Source organism: Engystomops pustulosus, chromosome 4 (genome assembly GCF_040894005.1).
Source record: "Engystomops pustulosus chromosome 4, aEngPut4.maternal, whole genome shotgun sequence".
NCBI classification, from domain to species: domain Eukaryota; kingdom Metazoa; phylum Chordata; class Amphibia; order Anura; family Leptodactylidae; genus Engystomops; species Engystomops pustulosus.
The window spans coordinates 37,184,110-37,203,693 of NC_092414.1; the positions used below are offsets into that span (position 1 = coordinate 37,184,110).

Consider the following 19,584-nt stretch of genomic DNA (forward strand, 5'->3'; position numbering starts at 1 on the left):
CTTCCCCTTCACCATTCAGCCGGACTTCATGAAGGTCCTGGGAGTTTGGTTCGGGAAGGAAGGCGCAGCCCTGAAGACCTGGCAAGAACGCTTGGCCAAAGTCAACACCAGAGTCACCCTGTGGAGCCTCAGACAGCTCTCCTTGGAGGGGAAGACGCTCGTCCTGCGTAACGAGGTGCTGCCCGTACTCCAGTACGCGGCTCAGGTGTGGCCGCCCCCGGCCCCCGTCTGCAAGGCTGTTACCAGGACCATTTTTCATTTTGTTTGGGGCTCAAAGATGGACCGGGTCAAGCGAGCGGTCATGTTCAAGGAGCCAAGCAAGGGGGGTAAAGGTGTCCCCGACATCTCCACTTTGCTCTGGATCTTCTTTGTTTGCGACTGCGTGCGCAGGACCCTGAGGAACTCTGCAAGATCCGCGGGAAAGTCCATGTCCCGTTTCTTCCTCCTGCCCCTCTGGAGGGGGCTGGACTGGGACAAGTGGGACAGCTCCATCCCTTACAACTGGGGCGAACCCTGGTACTACGGCCAGGCCGTCCGTTTTGTGAGGGAGCACCAACTGGAGGGACTCAAGCCCGACCTGTGGAAACCAAAGACCGTGCACAAGCTCATCCGAGCCAAAGACTTGATGGAATTTGTCCCAGGAGTCACCCAGGACACGGCCTTCACCTATGCCCGGAGACTGAGCAACACCCCCTATTGCCCCAGGTGCCCCTGGTCGGAGGAGACTCCCCTGCACCTGTTTTGGGGGTGCCCCTTTGCTCAGAGCCTGTTGGACGCCGTAGAGCCCCATTTCCAAGACTCTGTGCCAAGGAGCTCCATGACCCACCACGCGGTGCTTTATGGGCTGTTCCAGGGCACTCATGCCATTGAGGATATCCAGGCCGCCTGGCTCCTTATAAATTGCTATAAGGACGCCATCTGGTACGCCAGGAGACTCCTCACTTGGCACAAGACAGTCTTGATGACGCCAGATTGCTACAGACTTGTCCTCAACAGCCTGCTGGATTACTCCCTAGCAGGGAGACAATGACAAGAAGGAGAAGCCCCCTTCACAGGAGGCTCCTCCCTCCTCTGCTGAGGTATACCGAGCGGCGGCGACGACGACGCTGCAGTGCCTCAGCAGGAGTCAATGTCTTATCTGTGAGGACACAGTAAGAGCAAAACAGGCTAACGCCTAGCTGGATTTGGACCCCCTGCTTTTGGTTTTACTAAAGATTTCCCATGGAGAGAGATGAAACCGAGTTTTGTTGCAATTTTTGTATGCTTCAGCTTGCTGGAGCTTCTTGTCTTTGTGGAAGAACAGAAGGAGGAGTGGAGAAGGAAAGATCTGTTGATTACTGGCTTGATAAACAAGGGAGGAGGCCTTTTACTAAATAATCTGGCGTCGTGTACCGCTGTTTGAGGCGCTTTGGTCTAGGGGTTATCCAGGGCACAGCCGAAAGCTTTCAGGCTAGTGTGCCTTGCGGAAGACTGTTCGACAGGCAGGCACAAGGCTTTATTGAGAACGGCCATCTGGGTGGGAGACAGAGAAGGACAGGAGATCTAAATGGAATCCTCCTCTCCTCTCTGCTTCTGTTTTTGACGACGACAACAACAATAACCAAAGCAGGAGTCTATGAGGCCTGCCCCCCTCCCTGGAGCACAACACCTTCTTTGGCACAAATCCCTCCCCGGGCGCCGTCTGGGACTCCTTTTTGTCTGTGGCCTAATTTGCACACATTTTGCAAGGGAATTTGCCTCTGTGCAAATTAGTGGCATCTCCCTGAGCAGCTCGACACCTGTGGCTGTCGGCAGGCATCGGAGGCGGGGCTTGTTCCAGCAGCAAAAACATGCTCTGGTCTCTCTTCATACCGAACGAGTCTTTTGGTTTTTACTAAAGATTTCCCGTGGAGAGAGAGATGAAACCGAGTTTTGTTGCAATTTTTGTATGCTTCAGCTTGCTGGAGCTTCTTGTCTTTGTGGAAGAACAGAAGGAGGAGTGGAGAAGGAAAGATCTGTTGATTACTGGCTTGATAAACAAGGGAGGAGGCCTTTTACTAAATAATCTGGCGTCGTGTACCGCTGTTTGAGGCGCTTTGGTCTAGGGGTTATCCAGGGCACAGCCGAAAGCTTTCAGGCTAGTGTGCCTTGCGGAAGACTGTTCGACAGGCAGGCACAAGGCTTTATTGAGAACGGCCATCTGGGTGGGAGACAGAGAAGGACAGGAGATCTAAATGGAATCCTCCTCTCCTCTCTGCTTCTGTTTTTGACGACGACAACAACAATAACCAAAGCAGGAGTCTATGAGGCCTGCCCCCCTCCCTGGAGCACAACACCTTCTTTGGCACAAATCCCTCCCCGGGCGCCGTCTGGGACTCCTTTTTGTCTGTGGCCTAATTTGCACACATTTTGCAAGGGAATTTGCCTCTGTGCAAATTAGTGGCATCTCCCTGAGCAGCTCGACACCTGTGGCTGTCGGCAGGCATCGGAGGCGGGGCTTGTTCCAGCAGCAAAAACATGCTCTGGTCTCTCTTCATACCGAACGAGTCTTTTGGCTTTTACTAAAGATTTCCCGTGGAGAGAGATGAAACCGAGTTTTGTTGCAATTTTTGTATGCTTCAGCTTGCTGGAGCTTCTTGTCTTTGTGGAAGAACAGAAGGAGGAGTGGAGAAGGAAAGATCTGTTGATTACTGGCTTGATAAACAAGGGAGGAGGCCTTTTACTAAATAATCTGGCGTCGTGTACCGCTGTTTGAGGCGCTTTGGTCTAGGGGTTATCCAGGGCACAGCCGAAAGCTTTCAGGCTAGTGTGCCTTGCGGAAGACTGTTCGACAGGCAGGCACAAGGCTTTATTGAGAACGGCCATCTGGGTGGGAGACAGAGAAGGACAGGAGATCTAAATGGAATCCTCCTCTCCTCTCTGCTTCTGTTTTTGACGACGACAACAACAATAACCAAAGCAGGAGTCTATGAGGCCTGCCCCCCTCCCTGGAGCACAACACCTTCTTTGGCACAAATCCCTCCCCGGGCGCCGTCTGGGACTCCTTTTTGTCTGTGGCCTAATTTGCACACATTTTGCAAGGGAATTTGCCTCTGTGCAAATTAGTGGCATCTCCCTGAGCAGCTCGACACCTGTGGCTGTCGGCAGGCATCGGAGGCGGGGCTTGTTCCAGCAGCAAAAACATGCTCTGGTCTCTCTTCATACCGAACGAGTCTTTTGGCTTTTATTAAAGATTTCCCGTGGAGAGAGAGATGAAACCGAGTTTTGTTGCAATTTTTGTATGCTTCAGCTTGTTGGAGCTTCTTGTCTTTGTGGAAGAACAGAAGGAGGAGTGGAGAAGGAAAGATCTGTTGATTACTGGCTTGATAAACAAGGGAGGAGGCCTTTTACTAAATAATCTGGCGTCGTGTACCGCTGTTTGAGGCGCTTTGGTCTAGGGGTTATCCAGGGCACAGCCGAAAGCTTTCAGGCTAGTGTGCCTTGCGGAAGACTGTTCGACAGGCAGGCACAAGGCTTTATTGAGAACGGCCATCTGGGTGGGAGACAGAGAAGGACAGGAGATCTAAATGGAATCCTCCTCTCCTCTCTGCTTCTGTTTTTGACGACGACAACAACAATAACCAAAGCAGGAGTCTATGAGGCCTGCCCCCCTCCCTGGAGCACAACACCTTCTTTGGCACAAATCCCTCCCCGGGCGCCGTCTGGGACTCCTTTTTGTCTGTGGCCTAATTTGCACACATTTTGCAAAGGAATTTGCCTCTGTGCAAATTAGTGGCATCTCCCTGAGCAGCTCGACACCTGTGGCTGTCGGCAGGCATCGGAGGCGGGCCTTGTTCCAGCAGGAAAAACATGCTCTGGTCTCTCTTCATACCGAACGAGTCTTTTGGCTTTTACTAAAGATTTCCCGTGGAGAGAGAGAGAGAGATGAAACCGAGTTTTGTTGCAATTTTTGTATGCTTCAGCTTGCTGGAGCTTCTTGTCTTTGTGGAAGAACAGAAGGAGGAGTGGAGAAGGAAAGATCTGTTGATTACTGGCTTGATAAACAAGGGAGGAGGCCTTTTACTAAATAATCTGGCGTCGTGTACCGCTGTTTGAGGCGCTTTGGTCTAGGGGTTATCCAGGGCACAGCCGAAAGCTTTCAGGCTAGTGTGCCTTGCGGAAGACTGTTCGACAGGCAGGCACAAGGCTTTATTGAGAACGGCCATCTGGGTGGGAGACAGAGAAGGACAGGAGATCTAAATGGAATCCTCCTCTCCTCTCTGCTTCTGTTTTTGACGACGACAACAACAATAACCAAAGCAGGAGTCTATGAGGCCTGCCCCCCTCCCTGGAGCACAACACCTTCTTTGGCACAAATCCCTCCCCGGGCGCCGTCTGGGACTCCTTTTTGTCTGTGGCCTAATTTGCACACATTTTGCAAGGGAATTTGCCTCTGTGCAAATTAGTGGCATCTCCCTGAGCAGCTCGACACCTGTGGCTGTCGGCAGGCATCGGAGGCGGGGCTTGTTCCAGCAGCAAAAACATGCTCTGGTCTCTCTTCATACCGAACGAGTCTTTTGGCTTTTATTAAAGATTTCCCGTGGAGAGAGAGATGAAACCGAGTTTTGTTGCAATTTTTGTATGCTTCAGCTTGTTGGAGCTTCTTGTCTTTGTGGAAGAACAGAAGGAGGAGTGGAGAAGGAAAGATCTGTTGATTACTGGCTTGATAAACAAGGGAGGAGGCCTTTTACTAAATAATCTGGCGTCGTGTACCGCTGTTTGAGGCGCTTTGGTCTAGGGGTTATCCAGGGCACAGCCGAAAGCTTTCAGGCTAGTGTGCCTTGCGGAAGACTGTTCGACAGGCAGGCACAAGGCTTTATTGAGAACGGCCATCTGGGTGGGAGACAGAGAAGGACAGGAGATCTAAATGGAATCCTCCTCTCCTCTCTGCTTCTGTTTTTGACGACGACAACAACAATAACCAAAGCAGGAGTCTATGAGGCCTGCCCCCCTCCCTGGAGCACAACACCTTCTTTGGCACAAATCCCTCCCCGGGCGCCGTCTGGGACTCCTTTTTGTCTGTGGCCTAATTTGCACACATTTTGCAAAGGAATTTGCCTCTGTGCAAATTAGTGGCATCTCCCTGAGCAGCTCGACACCTGTGGCTGTCGGCAGGCATCGGAGGCGGGCCTTGTTCCAGCAGGAAAAACATGCTCTGGTCTCTCTTCATACCGAACGAGTCTTTTGGCTTTTACTAAAGATTTCCCGTGGAGAGAGAGAGAGAGATGAAACCGAGTTTTGTTGCAATTTTTGTATGCTTCAGCTTGCTGGAGCTTCTTGTCTTTGTGGAAGAACAGAAGGAGGAGTGGAGAAGGAAAGATCTGTTGATTACTGGCTTGATAAACAAGGGAGGAGGCCTTTTACTAAATAATCTGGCGTCGTGTACCGCTGTTTGAGGCGCTTTGGTCTAGGGGTTATCCAGGGCACAGCCGAAAGCTTTCAGTCTAGTGTGCCTTGCGGAAGACTGTTCGACAGGCAGGCACAAGGCTTTATTGAGAACGGCCATCTGGGTGGGAGACAGAGAAGGACAGGAGATCTAAATGGAATCCTCCTCTCCTCTCTGCTTCTGTTTTTGACGACGACAACAACAATAACCAAAGCAGGAGTCTATGAGGCCTGCCCCCCTCCCTGGAGCACAACACCTTCTTTGGCACAAATCCCTCCCCGGGCGCCGTCTGGGACTCCTTTTTGTCTGTGGCCTAATTTGCACACATTTTGCAAGGGAATTTGCCTCTGTGCAAATTAGTGGCATCTCCCTGAGCAGCTCGACACCTGTGGCTGTCGGCAGGCATCGGAGGCGGGGCTTGTTCCAGCAGCAAAAACATGCTCTGGTCTCTCTTCATACCGAACGAGTCTTTTGGCTTTTACTAAAGATTTCCCGTGGAGAGAGAGATGAAACCGAGTTTTGTTGCAATTTTTGTATGCTTCAGCTTGTTGGAGCTTCTTGTCTTTGTGGAAGAACAGAAGGAGGAGTGGAGAAGGAAAGATCTGTTGATTACTGGCTTGATAAACAAGGGAGGAGGCCTTTTACTAAATAATCTGGCGTCGTGTACCGCTGTTTGAGGCGCTTTGGTCTAGGGGTTATCCAGGGCACAGCCGAAAGCTTTCAGGCTAGTGTGCCTTGCGGAAGACTGTTCGACAGGCAGGCACAAGGCTTTATTGAGAACGGCCATCTGGGTGGGAGACAGAGAAGGACAGGAGATCTAAATGGAATCCTCCTCTCCTCTCTGCTTCTGTTTTTGACGACGACAACAACAATAACCAAAGCAGGAGTCTATGAGGCCTGCCCCCCTCCCTGGAGCACAACACCTTCTTTGGCACAAATCCCTCCCCGGGCGCCGTCTGGCACTCCTTTTTGTCTGTGGCCTAATTTGCACACATTTTGCAAGGGAATTTGCCTCTGTGCAAATTAGTGGCATCTCCCTGAGCAGCTCGACACCTGTGGCTGTCGGCAGGCATCGGAGGCGGGGCTTGTTCCAGCAGCAAAAACATGCTCTGGTCTCTCTTCATACCGAACGAGTCTTTTGGCTTTTACTAAAGATTTCCCGTGGAGAGAGAGAGATGAAACCGAGTTTTGTTGCAATTTTTGTATGCTTCAGCTTGCTGGAGCTTCTTGTCTTTGTGGAAGAACAGAAGGAGGAGTGGAGAAGGAAAGATCTGTTGATTACTGGCTTGATAAACAAGGGAGGAGGCCTTTTACTAAATAATCTGGCGTCGTGTACCGCTGTTTGAGGCGCTTTGGTCTAGGGGTTATCCAGGGCACAGCCGAAAGCTTTCAGTCTAGTGTGCCTTGCGGAAGACTGTTCGACAGGCAGGCACAAGGCTTTATTGAGAACGGCCATCTGGGTGGGAGACAGAGAAGGACAGGAGATCTAAATGGAATCCTCCTCTCCTCTCTGCTTCTGTTTTTGACGACGACAACAACAATAACCAAAGCAGGAGTCTATGAGGCCTGCCCCCCTCCCTGGAGCACAACACCTTCTTTGGCACAAATCCCTCCCCGGGCGCCGTCTGGGACTCCTTTTTGTCTGTGGCCTAATTTGCACACATTTTGCAAGGGAATTTGCCTCTGTGCAAATTAGTGGCATCTCCCTGAGCAGCTCGACACCTGTGGCTGTCGGCAGGCATCGGAGGCGGGGCTTGTTCCAGCAGCAAAAACATGCTCTGGTCTCTCTTCATACCGAACGAGTCTTTTGGCTTTTACTAAAGATTTCCCGTGGAGAGAGAGATGAAACCGAGTTTTGTTGCAATTTTTGTATGCTTCAGCTTGTTGGAGCTTCTTGTCTTTGTGGAAGAACAGAAGGAGGAGTGGAGAAGGAAAGATCTGTTGATTACTGGCTTGATAAACAAGGGAGGAGGCCTTTTACTAAATAATCTGGCGTCGTGTACCGCTGTTTGAGGCGCTTTGGTCTAGGGGTTATCCAGGGCACAGCCGAAAGCTTTCAGGCTAGTGTGCCTTGCGGAAGACTGTTCGACAGGCAGGCACAAGGCTTTATTGAGAACGGCCATCTTGGTGGGAGACAGAGAAGGACAGGAGATCTAAATGGAATCCTCCTCTCCTCTCTGCTTCTGTTTTTGACACCGACAACAACGATAACCAAAGCAGGAGTCTATGAGGCCTGCCCCCCTCCCTGGAGCACAACACCTTCTTTGGCACAAATCCCTCCCCGGGCGCCGTCTGGGACTCCTTTTTGTCTGTGGCCTAATTTGCACACATTTTGCAAGGGAATTTGCCTCTGTGCAAATTAGTGGCATCTCCCTGAGCAGCTCGACACCTGTGGCTGTCGGCAGGCATCGGAGGCGGGGCTTGTTCCAGCAGCAAAAACATGCTCTGGTCTCTCTTCATACCGAACGAGTCTTTTGGCTTTTACTAAAGATTTCCCGTGGAGAGAGAGATGAAACCGAGTTTTGTTGCAATTTTTGTATGCTTCAGCTTGCTGGAGCTTCTTGTCTTTGTGGAAGAACAGAAGGAGGAGTGGAGAAGGAAAGATCTGTTGATTACTGGCTTGATAAACAAGGGAGGAGGCCTTTTACTAAATAATCTGGCGTCGTGTACCGCTGTTTGAGGCGCTTTGGTCTAGGGGTTATCCAGGGCACAGCCGAAAGCTTTCAGGCTAGTGTGCCTTGCGGAAGACTGTTCGACAGGCAGGCACAAGGCTTTATTGAGAACGGCCATCTGGGTGGGAGACAGAGAAGGACAGGAGATCTAAATGGAATCCTCCTCTCCTCTCTGCTTCTGTTTTTGACGACGACAACAACAATAACCAAAGCAGGAGTCTATGAGGCCTGCCCCCCTCCCTGGAGCACAACACCTTCTTTGGCACAAATCCCTCCCCGGGCGCCGTCTGGCACTCCTTTTTGTCTGTGGCCTAATTTGCACACATTTTGCAAGGGAATTTGCCTCTGTGCAAATTAGTGGCATCTCCCTGAGCAGCTCGACACCTGTGGCTGTCGGCAGGCATCGGAGGCGGGGCTTGTTCCAGCAGCAAAAACATGCTCTGGTCTCTCTTCATACCGAACGAGTCTTTTGGCTTTTACTAAAGATTTCCCGTGGAGAGAGAGAGATGAAATCGAGTTTTGTTGCAATTTTTGTATGCTTCAGCTTGCTGGAGCTTCTTGTCTTTGTGGAAGAACAGAAGGAGGAGAGGAGAAGGAAAGATCTGTTGATTACTGGCTTGATAAACAAGGGAAGAGGCCTTTTACTAAATAATCTGGCATCGTGTACCGCTGTTTGAGGCGCTTTGGTCTAGGGGTTATCCAGGGCACAGCCGAAAGCTTTCAGGCTAGTGTGCCTTGCGGAAGACTGTTCGACAGGCAGGCACAAGGCTTTATTGAGAACGGCCATCTGGGTGGGAGACAGAGAAGGACAGGAGATCTAAATGGAATCCTCTCCTCTCTGCTTCTGTTTTTGACGACGACAACAACAATAACCAAAGCAGGAGTCTATGAGGCCTGCCCCCCTCCCTGGAGCACAACACCTTCTTTGGCACAAATCCCTCCCCGGGCGCCGTCTGGCACTCCTTTTTGTCTGTGGCCTAATTTGCACACATTTTGCAAGGGAATTTGCCTCTGTGCAAATTAGTGGCATCTCCCTGAGCAGCTCGACACCTGTGGCTGTCGGCAGGCATCGGAGGCGGGGCTTGTTCCAGCAGCAAAAACATGCTCTGGTCTCTCTTCATACCGAACGAGTCTTTTGGCTTTTATTAAAGATTTCCCGTGGAGAGAGAGAGATGAAACCGAGTTTTGTTGCAATTTTTGTATGCTTCAGCTTGCTGGAGCTTCTTGTCTTTGTGGAAGAACAGAAGGAGGAGTGGAGAAGGAAAGATCTGTTGATTACTGGCTTGATAAACAAGGGAGGAGGCCTTTTACTAAATAATCTGGCATCGTGTACCGCTGTTTGAGGCGCTTTGGTCTAGGGGTTATCCAGGGCACAGCCGAAAGCTTTCAGGCTAGTGTGCCTTGCGGAAGACTGTTCGACAGGCAGGCACAAGGCTTTATTGAGAACGGCCATCTGGGTGGGAGACAGAGAAGGACAGGAGATCTAAATGGAATCCTCCTCTCCTCTCTGCTTCTGTTTTTGACGACGACAACAACAATAACCAAAGCAGGAGTCTATGAGGCCTGTCCCCCTCCCTGGAGCACAACACCTTCTTTGGCACAAATCCCTCCCCGGGCGCCGTCTGGGACTCCTTTTTGTCTGTGGCCTAATTTGCACACATTTTGCAAGGGAATTTGCCTCTGTGCAAATTAGTGGCATCTCCCTGAGCAGCTCGACACCTGTGGCTGTCGGCAGGCATCGGAGGCGGGGCTTGTTCCAGCAGCAAAAACATGCTCTGGTCTCTCTTCATACCGAACGAGTCTTTTGGCTTTTACTAAAGATTTCCCGTGGAGAGAGATGAAACCGAGTTTTGTTGCAATTTTTGTATGCTTCAGCTTGCTGGAGCTTCTTGTCTTTGTGGAAGAACAGAAGGAGGAGTGGAGAAGGAAAGATCTGTTGATTACTGGCTTGATAAACAAGGGAGGAGGCCTTTTACTAAATAATCTGGCGTCGTGTACCGCTGTTTGAGGCGCTTTGGTCTAGGGGTTATCCAGGGCACAGCCGAAAGCTTTCAGGCTAGTGTGCCTTGCGGAAGACTGTTCGACAGGCAGGCACAAGGCTTTATTGAGAACGGCCATCTGGGTGGGAGACAGAGAAGGACAGGAGATCTAAATGGAATCCTCCTCTCCTCTCTGCTTCTGTTTTTGACGACGACAACAACAATAACCAAAGCAGGAGTCTATGAGGCCTGCCCCCCTCCCTGGAGCACAACACCTTCTTTGGCACAAATCCCTCCCCGGGCGCCGTCTGGGACTCCTTTTTGTCTGTGGCCTAATTTGCACACATTTTGCAAGGGAATTTGCCTCTGTGCAAATTAGTGGCATCTCCCTGAGCAGCTCGACACCTGTGGCTGTCGGCAGGCATCGGAGGCGGGGCTTGTTCCAGCAGCAAAAACATGCTCTGGTCTCTCTTCATACCGAACGAGTCTTTTGGCTTTTATTAAAGATTTCCCGTGGAGAGAGAGAGAGAGAGAGAGAGAGAGATGAAACCGAGTTTTGTTGCAATTTTTGTATGCTTCAGCTTGCTGGAGCTTCTTGTCTTTGTGGAAGAACAGAAGGAGGAGTGGAGAAGGAAAGATCTGTTGATTACTGGCTTGATAAACAAGGGAGGAGGCCTTTTACTAAATAATCTGGCATCGTGTACCGCTGTTTGAGGCGCTTTGGTCTAGGGGTTATCCAGGGCACAGCCGAAAGCTTTCAGGCTAGTGTGCCTTGCGGAAGACTGTTCGACAGGCAGGCACAAGGCTTTATTGAGAACGGCCATCTGGGTGGGAGACAGAGAAGGACAGGAGATCTAAATGGAATCCTCCTCTCCTCTCTGCTTCTGTTTTTGACGACGACAACAACAATAACCAAAGCAGGAGTCTATGAGGCCTGCCCCCCTCCCTGGAGCACAACACCTTCTTTGGCACAAATCCCTCCCCGGGCGCCGTCTGGGACTCCTTTTTGTCTGTGGCCTAATTTGCACACATTTTGCAAGGGAATTTGCCTCTGTGCAAATTAGTGGCATCTCCCTGAGCAGCTCGACACCTGTGGCTGTCGGCAGGCATCGGAGGCGGGGCTTGTTCCAGCAGCAAAAACATGCTCTGGTCTCTCTTCATACCGAACGAGTCTTTTGGCTTTTACTAAAGATTTCCCGTGGAGAGAGAGATGAAACCGAGTTTTGTTGCAATTTTTGTATGCTTCAGCTTGCTGGAGCTTCTTGTCTTTGTGGAAGAACAGAAGGAGGAGTGGAGAAGGAAAGATCTGTTGATTACTGGCTTGATAAACAAGGGAGGAGGCCTTTTACTAAATAATCTGGCGTCGTGTACCGCTGTTTGAGGCGCTTTGGTCTAGGGGTTATCCAGGGCACAGCCGAAAGCTTTCAGGCTAGTGTGCCTTGCGGAAGACTGTTCGACAGGCAGGCACAAGGCTTTATTGAGAACGGCCATCTGGGTGGGAGACAGAGAAGGACAGGAGATCTAAATGGAATCCTCCTCTCCTCTCTGCTTCTGTTTTTGACGACGACAACAACAATAACCAAAGCAGGAGTCTATGAGGCCTGCCCCCCTCCCTGGAGCACAACACCTTCTTTGGCACAAATCCCTCCCCGGGCGCCGTCTGGGACTCCTTTTTGTCTGTGGCCTAATTTGCACACATTTTGCAAGGGAATTTGCCTCTGTGCAAATTAGTGGCATCTCCCTGAGCAGCTCGACACCTGTGGCTGTCGGCAGGCATCGGAGGCGGGGCTTGTTCCAGCAGCAAAAACATGCTCTGGTCTCTCTTCATACCGAACGAGTCTTTTGGCTTTTACTAAAGATTTCCCGTGGAGAGAGAGATGAAACCGAGTTTTGTTGCAATTTTTGTATGCTTCAGCTTGCTGGAGCTTCTTGTCTTTGTGGAAGAACAGAAGGAGGAGTGGAGAAGGAAAGATCTGTTGATTACTGGCTTGATAAACAAGGGAGGAGGCCTTTTACTAAATAATCTGGCGTCGTGTACCGCTGTTTGAGGCGCTTTGGTCTAGGGGTTATCCAGGGCACAGCCGAAAGCTTTCAGGCTAGTGTGCCTTGCGGAAGACTGTTCGACAGGCAGGCACAAGGCTTTATTGAGAACGGCCATCTGGGTGGGAGACAGAGAAGGACAGGAGATCTAAATGGAATCCTCCTCTCCTCTCTGCTTCTGTTTTTGACGACGACAACAACAATAACCAAAGCAGGAGTCTATGAGGCCTGCCCCCCTCCCTGGAGCACAACACCTTCTTTGGCACAAATCCCTCCCCGGGCGCCGTCTGGGACTCCTTTTTGTCTGTGGCCTAATTTGCACACATTTTGCAAGGGAATTTGCCTCTGTGCAAATTAGTGGCATCTCCCTGAGCAGCTCGACACCTGTGGCTGTCGGCAGGCATCGGAGGCGGGGCTTGTTCCAGCAGCAAAAACATGCTCTGGTCTCTCTTCATACCGAACGAGTCTTTTGGCTTTTACTAAAGATTTCCCGTGGAGAGAGAGATGAAACCGAGTTTTGTTGCAATTTTTGTATGCTTCAGCTTGCTGGAGCTTCTTGTCTTTGTGGAAGAACAGAAGGAGGAGTGGAGAAGGAAAGATCTGTTGATTACTGGCTTGATAAACAAGGGAGGAGGCCTTTTACTAAATAATCTGGCGTCGTGTACCGCTGTTTGAGGCGCTTTGGTCTAGGGGTTATCCAGGGCACAGCCGAAAGCTTTCAGGCTAGTGTGCCTTGCGGAAGACTGTTCGACAGGCAGGCACAAGGCTTTATTGAGAACGGCCATCTGGGTGGGAGACAGAGAAGGACAGGAGATCTAAATGGAATCCTCCTCTCCTCTCTGCTTCTGTTTTTGACGACGACAACAACAATAACCAAAGCAGGAGTCTATGAGGCCTGCCCCCCTCCCTGGAGCACAACACCTTCTTTGGCACAAATCCCTCCCCGGGCGCCGTCTGGGACTCCTTTTTGTCTGTGGCCTAATTTGCACACATTTTGCAAGGGAATTTGCCTCTGTGCAAATTAGTGGCATCTCCCTGAGCAGCTCGACACCTGTGGCTGTCGGCAGGCATCGGAGGCGGGGCTTGTTCCAGCAGCAAAAACATGCTCTGGTCTCTCTTCATACCGAACGAGTCTTTTGGCTTTTACTAAAGATTTCCCGTGGAGAGAGAGATGAAACCGAGTTTTGTTGCAATTTTTGTATGCTTCAGCTTGCTGGAGCTTCTTGTCTTTGTGGAAGAACAGAAGGAGGAGTGGAGAAGGAAAGATCTGTTGATTACTGGCTTGATAAACAAGGGAGGAGGCCTTTTACAAAATAATCTGGCGTCGTGTACCGCTGTTTGAGGCGCTTTGGTCTAGGGGTTATCCAGGGCACAGCCGAAAGCTTTCAGGCTAGTGTGCCTTGCGGAAGACTGTTCGACAGGCAGGCACAAGGCTTTATTGAGAACGGCCATCTGGGTGGGAGACAGAGAAGGACAGGAGATCTAAATGGAATCCTCCTCTCCTCTCTGCTTCTGTTTTTGACGACGACAACAACAATAACCAAAGCAGGAGTCTATGAGGCCTGCCCCCCTCCCTGGAGCACAACACCTTCTTTGGCACAAATCCCTCCCCGGGCGCCGTCTGGGACTCCTTTTTGTCTGTGGCCTAATTTGCACACATTTTGCAAGGGAATTTGCCTCTGTGCAAATTAGTGGCATCTCCCTGAGCAGCTCGACACCTGTGGCTGTCGGCAGGCATCGGAGGCGGGGCTTGTTCCAGCAGCAAAAACATGCTCTGGTCTCTCTTCATACCGAACGAGTCTTTTGGCTTTTACTAAAGATTTCCCGTGGAGAGAGAGATGAAACCGAGTTTTGTTGCAATTTTTGTATGCTTCAGCTTGCTGGAGCTTCTTGTCTTTGTGGAAGAACAGAAGGAGGAGTGGAGAAGGAAAGATCTGTTGATTACTGGCTTGATAAACAAGGGAGGAGGCCTTTTACTAAATAATCTGGCGTCGTGTACCGCTGTTTGAGGCGCTTTGGTCTAGGGGTTATCCAGGGCACAGCCGAAAGCTTTCAGGCTAGTGTGCCTTGCGGAAGACTGTTCGACAGGCAGGCACAAGGCTTTATTGAGAACGGCCATCTGGGTGGGAGACAGAGAAGGACAGGAGATCTAAATGGAATCCTCCTCTCCTCTCTGCTTCTGTTTTTGACGACGACAACAACAATAACCAAAGCAGGAGTCTATGAGGCCTGCCCCCCTCCCTGGAGCACAACACCTTCTTTGGCACAAATCCCTCCCCGGGCGCCGTCTGGGACTCCTTTTTGTCTGTGGCCTAATTTGCACACATTTTGCAAGGGAATTTGCCTCTGTGCAAATTAGTGGCATCTCCCTGAGCAGCTCGACACCTGTGGCTGTCGGCAGGCATCGGAGGCGGGGCTTGTTCCAGCAGCAAAAACATGCTCTGGTCTCTCTTCATACCGAACGAGTCTTTTGGCTTTTACTAAAGATTTCCCGTGGAGAGAGAGATGAAACCGAGTTTTGTTGCAATTTTTGTATGCTTCAGCTTGCTGGAGCTTCTTGTCTTTGTGGAAGAACAGAAGGAGGAGTGGAGAAGGAAAGATCTGTTGATTACTGGCTTGATAAACAAGGGAGGAGGCCTTTTACTAAATAATCTGGCGTCGTGTACCGCTGTTTGAGGCGCTTTGGTCTAGGGGTTATCCAGGGCACAGCCGAAAGCTTTCAGGCTAGTGTGCCTTGCGGAAGACTGTTCGACAGGCAGGCACAAGGCTTTATTGAGAACGGCCATCTGGGTGGGAGACAGAGAAGGACAGGAGATCTAAATGGAATCCTCCTCTCCTCTCTGCTTCTGTTTTTGACGACGACAACAACAATAACCAAAGCAGGAGTCTATGAGGCCTGCCCCCCTCCCTGGAGCACAACACCTTCTTTGGCACAAATCCCTCCCCGGGCGCCGTCTGGGACTCCTTTTTGTCTGTGGCCTAATTTGCACACATTTTGCAAGGGAATTTGCCTCTGTGCAAATTAGTGGCATCTCCCTGAGCAGCTCGACACCTGTGGCTGTTGGCAGGCATCGGAGGCGGGGCTTGTTCCAGCAGCAAAAACATGCTCTGGTCTCTCTTCATACCGAACAAGTCTTTTGGCTTTTACTAAAGATTTCCCGTGGAGAGAGAGATGAAACCGAGTTTTGTTGCAATTTTTGTATGCTTCAGCTTGCTGGAGCTTCTTGTCTTTGTGGAAGAACAGAAGGAGGAGTGGAGAAGGAAAGATCTGTTGATTACTGGCTTGATAAACAAGGGAGGAGGCCTTTTACTAAATAATCTGGCGTCGTGTACCGCTGTTTGAGGCGCTTTGGTCTAGGGGTTATCCAGGGCACAGCCGAAAGCTTTCAGGCTAGTGTGCCTTGCGGAAGACTGTTCGACAGGCAGGCACAAGGCTTTATTGAGAACGGCCATCTGGGTGGGAGACAGAGAAGGACAGGAGATCTAAATGGAATCCTCCTCTCCTCTCTGCTTCTGTTTTTGACGACGACAACAACAATAACCAAAGCAGGAGTCTATGAGGCCTGCCCCCCTCCCTGGAGCACAACACCTTCTTTGGCACAAATCCCTCCCCGGGCGCCGTCTGGGACTCCTTTTTGTCTGTGGCCTAATTTGCACACATTTTGCAAGGGAATTTGCCTCTGTGCAAATTAGTGGCATCTCCCTGAGCAGCTCGACACCTGTGGCTGTCGGCAGGCATCGGAGGCGGGGCTTGTTCCAGCAGCAAAAACATGCTCTGGTCTCTCTTCATACCGAACGAGTCTTTTGGCTTTTACTAAAGATTTCCCGTGGAGAGAGAGATGAAACCGAGTTTTGTTGCAATTTTTGTATGCTTCAGCTTGCTGGAGCTTCTTGTCTTTGTGGAAGAACAGAAGGAGGAGTGGAGAAGGAAAGATCTGTTGATTACTGGCTTGATAAACAAGGGAGGAGGCCTTTTACTAAATAATCTGGCGTCGTGTACCGCTGTTTGAGGCGCTTTGGTCTAGGGGTTATCCAGGGCACAGCCGAAAGCTTTCAGGCTAGTGTGCCTTGCGGAAGACTGTTCGACAGGCAGGCACAAGGCTTTATTGAGAACGGCCATCTGGGTGGGAGACAGAGAAGGACAGGAGATCTAAATGGAATCCTCCTCTCCTCTCTGCTTCTGTTTTTGACGACGACAACAACAATAACCAAAGCAGGAGTCTATGAGGCCTGCCCCCCTCCCTGGAGCACAACACCTTCTTTGGCACAAATCCCTCCCCGGGCGCCGTCTGGGACTCCTTTTTGTCTGTGGCCTAATTTGCACACATTTTGCAAGGGAATTTGCCTCTGTGCAAATTAGTGGCATCTCCCTGAGCAGCTCGACACCTGTGGCTGTCGGCAGGCATCGGAGGCGGGGCTTGTTCCAGCAGCAAAAACATGCTCTGGTCTCTCTTCATACCGAACGAGTCTTTTGGCTTTTACTAAAGATTTCCCGTGGAGAGAGATGAAACCGAGTTTTGTTGCAATTTTTGTATGCTTCAGCTTGCTGGAGCTTCTTGTCTTTGTGGAAGAACAGAAGGAGGAGTGGAGAAGGAAAGATCTGTTGATTACTGGCTTGATAAACAAGGGAGGAGGCCTTTTACTAAATAATCTGGCGTCGTGTACCGCTGTTTGAGGCGCTTTGGTCTAGGGGTTATCCAGGGCACAGCCGAAAGCTTTCAGGCTAGTGTGCCTTGCGGAAGACTGTTCGACAGGCAGGCACAAGGCTTTATTGAGAACGGCCATCTGGGTGGGAGACAGAGAAGGACAGGAGATCTAAATGGAATCCTCCTCTCCTCTCTGCTTCTGTTTTTGACGACGACAACAACAATAACCAAAGCAGGAGTCTATGAGGCCTGCCCCCCTCCCTGGAGCACAACACCTTCTTTGGCACAAATCCCTCCCCGGGCGCCGTCTGGGACTCCTTTTTGTCTGTGGCCTAATTTGCACACATTTTGCAAGGGAATTTGCCTCTGTGCAAATTAGTGGCATCTCCCTGAGCAGCTCGACACCTGTGGCTGTCGGCAGGCATCGGAGGCGGGGCTTGTTCCAGCAGCAAAAACATGCTCTGGTCTCTCTTCATACCGAACGAGTCTTTTGGCTTTTACTAAAGATTTCCCGTGGAGAGAGAGATGAAACCGAGTTTTGTTGCAATTTTTGTATGCTTCAGCTTGCTGGAGCTTCTTGTCTTTGTGGAAGAACAGAAGGAGGAGTGGAGAAGGAAAGATCTGTTGATTACTGGCTTGATAAACAAGGGAGGAGGCCTTTTACTAAATAATCTGGCGTCGTGTACCGCTGTTTGAGGCGCTTTGGTCTAGGGGTTATCCAGGGCACAGCCGAAAGCTTTCAGGCTAGTGTGCCTTGCGGAAGACTGTTCGACAGGCAGGCACAAGGCTTTATTGAGAACGGCCATCTGGGTGGGAGACAGAGAAGGACAGGAGATCTAAATGGAAATCTCCTCTCCTCTCTGCTTCTGTTTTTGGCGACGACAACAACAATAACCAAAGCAGGAGTCTATGAGGCCTGCCCCCCTCCCTGGAGCACAACACCTTCTTTGGCACAAATCCCTCCCCGGGCGCCGTCTGGGACTCCTTTTTGTCTGTGGCCTAATTTGCACACATTTTGCAAGGGAATTTGCCTCTGTGCAAATTAGTGGCATCTCCCTGAGCAGCTCGACACCTGTGGCTGTCGGCAGGCATCGGAGGCGGGGCTTGTTCCAGCAGCAAAAACATGCTCTGGTCTCTCTTCATACCGAACGAGTCTTTTGGCTTTTACTAAAGATTTCCCGTGGAGAGAGAGATGAAACCGAGTTTTGTTGCAATTTTTGTATGCTTCAGCTTGCTGGAGCTTCTTGTCTTTGTGGAAGAACAGAAGGAGGAGTGGAGAAGGAAAGATCTGTTGATTACTGGCTTGATAAACAAGGGAGGAGGCCTTTTACTAAATAATCTGGCATCGTGTACCGCTGTTTGAGGCGCTTTGGTCTAGGGGTTATCCAGGGCACAGCCGAAAGCTTTCAGGCTAGTGTGCCTTGCGGAAGACTGTTCGACAGGCAGGCACAAGGCTTTATTGAGAACGGCCATCTGGGTGGGAGACAGAGAAGGACAGGAGATCTAAATGGAATCCTCCTCTCCTCTCTGCTTCTGTTTTTGACGACGACGACAACAACAATAACCGAAGCAGGAGTCTATGAGGCCTGCCCCCCTCCCTGGAGCACAACACCTTCTTTGGCACAAATCCATCCCCGGGCGCCGTCTGGGACTCCTTTTTGTCTGTGGCCTAATTTGCACACATTTTGCAAGGGAATTTGCCTCTGTGCAAATTAGTGGCATCTCCCTGAGCAGCTCGACACCTGTGGCTGTTGGCAAGCATCGGAGGCGGGGCTTGTTCCAGCAGCAAAAACATGCTCTGGTCTCTCTTCATACCGAACGAGTCTTTTGGCTTTTACTAAAGATTTCCCGTGGAGAGAGAGATGAAACCGAGTTTTGTTGCAATTTTTGTATGCTTCAGCTTGCTGGAGCTTCTTGTCTTTGTGGAAGAACAGAAGGAGGAGTGGAGAAGGAAAGATCTGTTGATTACTGGCTTGATAAACAAGGGAGGAGGCCTTTTACTAAATAATCTGGCGTCGTGTACCGCTGTTTGAGGCGCTTTGGTCTAGGGGTTATCCAGGGCACAGCCGAAAGCTTTCAGGCTAGTGTGCCTTGCGGAAGACTGTTCGACAGGCAGGCACAAGGCTTTATTGAGAACGGCCATCTGGGTGGGAGACAGAGAAGGACAGGAGATCTAAATGGAATCCTCCTCTCCTCTCTGCTTCTGTTTTTGACGACGACAACAACAATAACCAAAGCAGGAGTCTATGAGGCCTGCCCCCCTCCCTGGAGCACAACACCTTCTTTGGCACAAATCCCTCCCCGGGCGCCGTCTGGGACTCCTTTTTGTCTGTGGCCTAATTTGCACACATTTTGCAAGGGAATTTGCCTCTGTGCAAATTAGTGGCATCTCCCTGAGCAGCTCGACACCTGTGGCTGTCGGCAGGCATCGGAGGCGGGGCTTGTTCCAGCAGCAAAAACATGCTCTGGTCTCTCTTCATACCGAACGAGTCTTTTGGCTTTTACTAAAGATTTCCCGTGGAGAGAGAGATGAAACCGAGTTTTGTTGCAATTTTTGTATGCTTCAGCTTGCTGGAGCTTCTTGTCTTTGTGGAAGAACAGAAGGAGGAGTGGAGAAGGAAAGATCTGTTGATTACTGGCTTGATAAACAAGGGAGGAGGCCTTTTACTAAATAATCTGGCGTCGTGTACCGCTGTTTGAGGCGCTTTGGTCTAGGGGTTATCCAGGGCACAGCCGAAAGCTTTCAGGCTAGTGTGCCTTGCGGAAGACTGTTCGACAGGCAGGCACAAGGCTTTATTGAGAACGGCCATCTGGGTGGGAGACAGAGAAGGACAGGAGATCTA

At 50.7% G+C, this 19,584-nt stretch overlaps 21 non-coding genes and 6 pseudogenes across 21 annotated transcripts; all 27 read left to right on the top strand.

The window, feature by feature from the left end:
* The first annotated feature begins 1,829 nt into the window (after window positions 1–1,829).
* Window positions 1,830–1,948, top strand: LOC140129263 (U5 spliceosomal RNA). Its single transcript, XR_011855466.1, has one exon. It is a non-coding gene; the product is annotated as a U5 spliceosomal RNA (small nuclear RNA).
* A 548-nt stretch (window positions 1,949–2,496) lies between these two features.
* Window positions 2,497–2,613, top strand: LOC140129164 (U5 spliceosomal RNA). The gene has a single exon (XR_011855372.1). It is a non-coding gene; the product is annotated as a U5 spliceosomal RNA (small nuclear RNA).
* A 548-nt stretch (window positions 2,614–3,161) lies between these two features.
* LOC140129261 (U5 spliceosomal RNA) lies at window positions 3,162–3,280 on the top strand. The gene has a single exon (XR_011855464.1). It is a non-coding gene; the product is annotated as a U5 spliceosomal RNA (small nuclear RNA).
* A 548-nt stretch (window positions 3,281–3,828) lies between these two features.
* On the top strand, window positions 3,829–3,953 carry LOC140129268 (U5 spliceosomal RNA; annotated as a pseudogene).
* Window positions 3,954–4,501: 548 nt separating this feature from the next.
* Window positions 4,502–4,620, top strand: LOC140129262 (U5 spliceosomal RNA). The gene has a single exon (XR_011855465.1). It is a non-coding gene; the product is annotated as a U5 spliceosomal RNA (small nuclear RNA).
* A 548-nt stretch (window positions 4,621–5,168) lies between these two features.
* Window positions 5,169–5,293, top strand: LOC140129269 (U5 spliceosomal RNA; annotated as a pseudogene).
* A 548-nt stretch (window positions 5,294–5,841) lies between these two features.
* LOC140129168 (U5 spliceosomal RNA) lies at window positions 5,842–5,960 on the top strand. The gene has a single exon (XR_011855375.1). It is a non-coding gene; the product is annotated as a U5 spliceosomal RNA (small nuclear RNA).
* A 548-nt stretch (window positions 5,961–6,508) lies between these two features.
* Window positions 6,509–6,629, top strand: LOC140129256 (U5 spliceosomal RNA; annotated as a pseudogene).
* Window positions 6,630–7,177: 548 nt separating this feature from the next.
* Window positions 7,178–7,296, top strand: LOC140129169 (U5 spliceosomal RNA). Its single transcript, XR_011855376.1, has one exon. It is a non-coding gene; the product is annotated as a U5 spliceosomal RNA (small nuclear RNA).
* A 548-nt stretch (window positions 7,297–7,844) lies between these two features.
* On the top strand, window positions 7,845–7,963 carry LOC140129175 (U5 spliceosomal RNA). Its single transcript, XR_011855382.1, has one exon. It is a non-coding gene; the product is annotated as a U5 spliceosomal RNA (small nuclear RNA).
* Window positions 7,964–8,511: 548 nt separating this feature from the next.
* LOC140129255 (U5 spliceosomal RNA) lies at window positions 8,512–8,632 on the top strand (annotated as a pseudogene).
* A 545-nt stretch (window positions 8,633–9,177) lies between these two features.
* LOC140129266 (U5 spliceosomal RNA) lies at window positions 9,178–9,298 on the top strand (annotated as a pseudogene).
* A 548-nt stretch (window positions 9,299–9,846) lies between these two features.
* Window positions 9,847–9,963, top strand: LOC140129166 (U5 spliceosomal RNA). The gene has a single exon (XR_011855373.1). It is a non-coding gene; the product is annotated as a U5 spliceosomal RNA (small nuclear RNA).
* Window positions 9,964–10,512: 549 nt separating this feature from the next.
* On the top strand, window positions 10,513–10,648 carry LOC140129270 (U5 spliceosomal RNA; annotated as a pseudogene).
* Window positions 10,649–11,196: 548 nt separating this feature from the next.
* On the top strand, window positions 11,197–11,315 carry LOC140129176 (U5 spliceosomal RNA). The gene has a single exon (XR_011855383.1). It is a non-coding gene; the product is annotated as a U5 spliceosomal RNA (small nuclear RNA).
* A 548-nt stretch (window positions 11,316–11,863) lies between these two features.
* Window positions 11,864–11,982, top strand: LOC140129177 (U5 spliceosomal RNA). Its single transcript, XR_011855384.1, has one exon. It is a non-coding gene; the product is annotated as a U5 spliceosomal RNA (small nuclear RNA).
* Window positions 11,983–12,530: 548 nt separating this feature from the next.
* Window positions 12,531–12,649, top strand: LOC140129178 (U5 spliceosomal RNA). Its single transcript, XR_011855385.1, has one exon. It is a non-coding gene; the product is annotated as a U5 spliceosomal RNA (small nuclear RNA).
* A 548-nt stretch (window positions 12,650–13,197) lies between these two features.
* On the top strand, window positions 13,198–13,316 carry LOC140129179 (U5 spliceosomal RNA). The gene has a single exon (XR_011855386.1). It is a non-coding gene; the product is annotated as a U5 spliceosomal RNA (small nuclear RNA).
* A 548-nt stretch (window positions 13,317–13,864) lies between these two features.
* LOC140129180 (U5 spliceosomal RNA) lies at window positions 13,865–13,983 on the top strand. The gene has a single exon (XR_011855387.1). It is a non-coding gene; the product is annotated as a U5 spliceosomal RNA (small nuclear RNA).
* A 548-nt stretch (window positions 13,984–14,531) lies between these two features.
* LOC140129182 (U5 spliceosomal RNA) lies at window positions 14,532–14,650 on the top strand. The gene has a single exon (XR_011855389.1). It is a non-coding gene; the product is annotated as a U5 spliceosomal RNA (small nuclear RNA).
* A 548-nt stretch (window positions 14,651–15,198) lies between these two features.
* On the top strand, window positions 15,199–15,317 carry LOC140129171 (U5 spliceosomal RNA). Its single transcript, XR_011855378.1, has one exon. It is a non-coding gene; the product is annotated as a U5 spliceosomal RNA (small nuclear RNA).
* Window positions 15,318–15,865: 548 nt separating this feature from the next.
* On the top strand, window positions 15,866–15,984 carry LOC140129183 (U5 spliceosomal RNA). Its single transcript, XR_011855390.1, has one exon. It is a non-coding gene; the product is annotated as a U5 spliceosomal RNA (small nuclear RNA).
* A 548-nt stretch (window positions 15,985–16,532) lies between these two features.
* Window positions 16,533–16,649, top strand: LOC140129167 (U5 spliceosomal RNA). The gene has a single exon (XR_011855374.1). It is a non-coding gene; the product is annotated as a U5 spliceosomal RNA (small nuclear RNA).
* A 548-nt stretch (window positions 16,650–17,197) lies between these two features.
* On the top strand, window positions 17,198–17,316 carry LOC140129184 (U5 spliceosomal RNA). The gene has a single exon (XR_011855391.1). It is a non-coding gene; the product is annotated as a U5 spliceosomal RNA (small nuclear RNA).
* A 548-nt stretch (window positions 17,317–17,864) lies between these two features.
* Window positions 17,865–17,983, top strand: LOC140129185 (U5 spliceosomal RNA). Its single transcript, XR_011855392.1, has one exon. It is a non-coding gene; the product is annotated as a U5 spliceosomal RNA (small nuclear RNA).
* Window positions 17,984–18,534: 551 nt separating this feature from the next.
* Window positions 18,535–18,653, top strand: LOC140129186 (U5 spliceosomal RNA). The gene has a single exon (XR_011855393.1). It is a non-coding gene; the product is annotated as a U5 spliceosomal RNA (small nuclear RNA).
* Window positions 18,654–19,201: 548 nt separating this feature from the next.
* Window positions 19,202–19,320, top strand: LOC140129187 (U5 spliceosomal RNA). The gene has a single exon (XR_011855394.1). It is a non-coding gene; the product is annotated as a U5 spliceosomal RNA (small nuclear RNA).
* The last annotated feature ends 264 nt before the right edge of the window (window positions 19,321–19,584 follow it).